General features: G+C 42.6%; 1 pseudogene across 1 annotated transcript in view; it reads right to left on the reverse strand.

Moving 5' to 3' along the window:
* Window positions 1–372, reverse strand: part of LOC108542753 (40S ribosomal protein S10 pseudogene) — a 17177-nt pseudogene extending 16805 nt beyond the window's left edge. The window contains exon 1 of the transcript XR_001889356.1: window positions 7–372. The product of XR_001889356.1 is annotated as a 40S ribosomal protein S10 pseudogene (transcript). The remainder of the gene's footprint in view (window positions 1–6) is intronic.
* Between the last annotated feature and the right edge of the window lie 3383 nt (window positions 373–3755).

Genomic DNA, 3755 nt, shown 5'->3' on the forward strand with positions numbered 1-3755 from the left:
GGTCGCTCACCCTCCAGACCTTTAGGCCGAGGCCTGCCAGTCTCTGGACGGCTACGGCGTAGGGTGGCAGGCACAATCTCCGGGGCAGATGAAGGTAATCACGGAGATACTGGATACCCTCATTGGTAAGGTACCAGTAGAAATGTCTCCAGGCAAACTGTTCCTTCACGTAGCCTCGGGACTTGAGAGACTGCATGGCCTTCATGACATGAAGGTTGGGCACATTCTTGTCTGCCAGCTCCGGGTGCTTAGGCATGTGGACATCCTTCTTGGCCACCATGACTCCCTCCTTAAAAAGGAGTTCGTAAATGGCAATCCGGTTCTTCTTAGGCATCAACATCTCGGCAGCTGCAGGGTCCGGGGCCGGGGCTGGAAAGCTGAATTTGTTTGTTGATCTTTAAACCACATGTAACAGACCCTGTAGATGTCCCATCCATAATCCTCAGGCCTTGCCATCTTATGCATGCAGACGGACTTCTAATTGCCAGTATCTGCATCTCTTTCCCGAGATCTTTCTCCAAAACTTCCAGCAGGTTTCTGAGTCTTGGAAATGTTAGGGAATTAACATTTCCCAGAGCACCCCTCAACTGATGATTGATGGGATTTGGTGTATAAACACCTCAACTCCCTCACCACAGGGGTGGGATAAGTCTGAGTTCTATCTTCCATTCTGTTTCCCAGAGCTCCCCTATGTGATTGAGCTCCAATTGTCCACAGTGGTAACAGGCTTGTTAAAACATCCTTTGTTGGCTGACTTCTCCCTATCTCACAACTTCATTGAATTCTTGAGTTCCTTTCAAGTCCCCAATAAAATATAATTTATACTCAAAATCTTGTCTTGAGATCTGTTGCCCCAAAACTAAAGCAGCACAGTAGCCCTGCCTGCTAGTTAAATGTGGCCCAAAGAATACTCTTGCCCTGAAAGAGTCTGATTAACTTTTTCCCGTGAGAAAGTGGTAAGTGGAGATACAGACACGTGAGAGGAGAGAGCAGAGAGCATTCCACAGCCCACCCAATGCAGTGAGAGCCCAAACCCCCACTTTGCTTATTCTACATGGAGATGTGTCTGATACTGCCTGCAATCAAGCGTTCTCTGCTTGTGTCCCCAGCCATGGTAATCTTCATGCTTTGTTTTAATGAGAGTTGACATATCTGAGGACAAGAGATCTTCTGAAACCAGATGAGTTTGGCCACACATTCTCTGCATTTTACTCTTTCTGAAAGCATTCCTTTGAAAATTTTTGGTATTGGTTAATAGGGTGACCATCATTCTGGAGGAAAATGTTCAGAGAGGGAGAACATATGCAAGCATGTGACTCTCATCTGGAACATAATGCCCCATGAAGCCAAAGGTGTGCAAAACACACAGACTCAGAATTGACTGTGACAGATGGTGCCTAAACATCTGCCTTTGGTAGGAACCAGACTATTGCTCCACCTGCTCATAAGAGAGCCTGCAATCATCTCCCCCAACACCCTTCCCCCTAGGGAAGGCTTCTCATCCACCAAACTCTTTTCCACTTGCCTTCTTCACTGTTTTTTCCTCTTTTGAAATCATAATCCCATAATCGCACCTGTCCTCTGGGGCTTCCACTCCCCTGTAGGGCCATTTGACTTTCCATATGTGTGCTTCATCTCCTTTCTGAAAAATGTGGCTTAGTATTTCAACCTCTCCTCAACCTGGCATCAAGAGTATATCTACTTTGTTCCATAGTTCTTGAAGAGCCTTAAATCTAAACCATGACATCAGCCAGAGTTTATAGGATTATACTGTATCTTCAGTCATTTAAAAATGAGCTTCAACTTGGTAGTTTGCAACAAAAGTCATACTCGTTGACAATATTAACAACAACAAACATACATACCAATGGCTATGTGCTGAGCCTATAAGGTATTATTTTCTCTACTTTAATATTGCAGAAACTGAGGCAGCAGAACTGCAAAAGGACTTGTAAGAGTTCATACAGCAAGTATATGACAGAACCAAGATTCAGAGCTGCCCTGTATGGCTGTGCAGGTTATGCTTTGCACTATATATGAGAAGGTACCATTTGCCTCGGCTGATATACAGCCTGCACAACACTACTCACCAGAATCTGAATGTAGGCAGACTAGCTCCAAAGTTCTTATGGACTGTCTAACAAAGGGAGTTAAAGCATAGCATAAGATTTATGTATGAAGACCATCATCACAGAATTGTTTATTCTAGCAAAAAAAAAAAAAAAAAAAAAAAAAAAAATTGAAGCAACAATAGAGGAATGACTAAGCTAATTACATTTAGGCCACTTCACAAATTATTTTAAAACTATTAAAATAATGTGTACAAAATGATGTAATATTGAAAGATGCCTTAAATTATAGTAAGGGATGAAAAGAATCAGCATATGAAAGTTGAAAACAGAAACACACCACCCACCTTGATCTCCTGAGATGATACTATATCTTCTGGAACCAACCGGATACCTTCTGACAAATCAATTACATTTTATTCCTGTCATCATGTGCAGGAGAGCAACTAGTCCTCAATGGAATAAAATTGTTTCTAGCTGAAGTTTTCTTTTCCTGACATCATGCTTGTTCCTGCACATCCATCATGTCCAATCAGGGTATCTCAAACAACATTGCATCTGGCAATGGAACTCACTTCAGAGTGAAAGAAAGCAGGGAATGACTAATACCAACAGAATTTACCAGGCTTACCATTACTTCATTACCCAGAAGTAATTAGCCTTACAGACCACGAAAATATTTGCTTTCTCAGATCATAAAAGTATTAAACTAAAAATTATTTCTAAAACTTAACTCCTCCATTTCTGACCTGGATAAGATAGCAGATTCTTGCCCCCTCTAGTCCTCTCCACAATGCACAATAATAAATGTTGCAAAAGTAACTCAAGAGACAATGAAAGGGGAACTCTGAGAGGTGGAAGACAAGAGTGCATCAGTTTGAGAACCCAGGACTGGAGAAGCGATACCAGTGTCAGGATATCCTATGTCCTTCCAACCTACAAAAGAGGTGATCCAGGTCCAGCATTTTCTGATCTGAGCCTAGCAACAGAAGGCAGCCTGGATAGGCTAACGTCTCCCCTACGTTGAACAGGAGTCCACCTATACCACCACATGAGCCCAGCAAATAGAGTGGATCAGAAGTCCAATTATATACTAAGGGGCCAGGGAAGCTTTCTCCTTCCCTGATGGGCCTGAGACTCCCCTCCTCCTCCACCCAGGGACACCATGTAGCTGGAAAGCACCAAAAAGAGAAACGCACCAAAATAGGAGAGCATCATGACTAACTGAATTCATTTTGCAGACAATAATGAAAAAGAAAATCCAAAAGAAGTAATTTTCTGAAAGCATTCACTTTGCCATGAGACACAAGAAGGTCCTGGCAGGCATAGACCAAATCTATACAGCCATAACTCATGGCTTAGAGAGTCCCTGGAATATAAAGCTACAGACAGCTACAGATACCCCATATCCTTGCCCCTAGGGACATCAGGAAAGCGGGTTTGATCTGCCAGACTGTGTGTGACCATGACTCTGGATTACTTCCCCTCAATCCCCTCAGAGACAATATGAAAGGAGGGTAAAGTCATCCCTGACTTTGTTTAAAACACAGCATCCTACATAGGTTTTACAATCATCTTATTTTTTTACTGCCTTTTCTGTTATTTCATTTTGAGAAACCCACCACTCACCTATTCATCCCGACAGAAACTTATTTTAAGCTGATGAGAAAGCAGAGAAATATTTCA

This window comes from Rhinopithecus bieti, unplaced genomic scaffold, assembly GCF_001698545.2.
Source record: "Rhinopithecus bieti isolate Rb0 unplaced genomic scaffold, ASM169854v2 scaffold_22039, whole genome shotgun sequence".
NCBI lineage: Eukaryota > Metazoa > Chordata > Mammalia > Primates > Cercopithecidae > Rhinopithecus > Rhinopithecus bieti.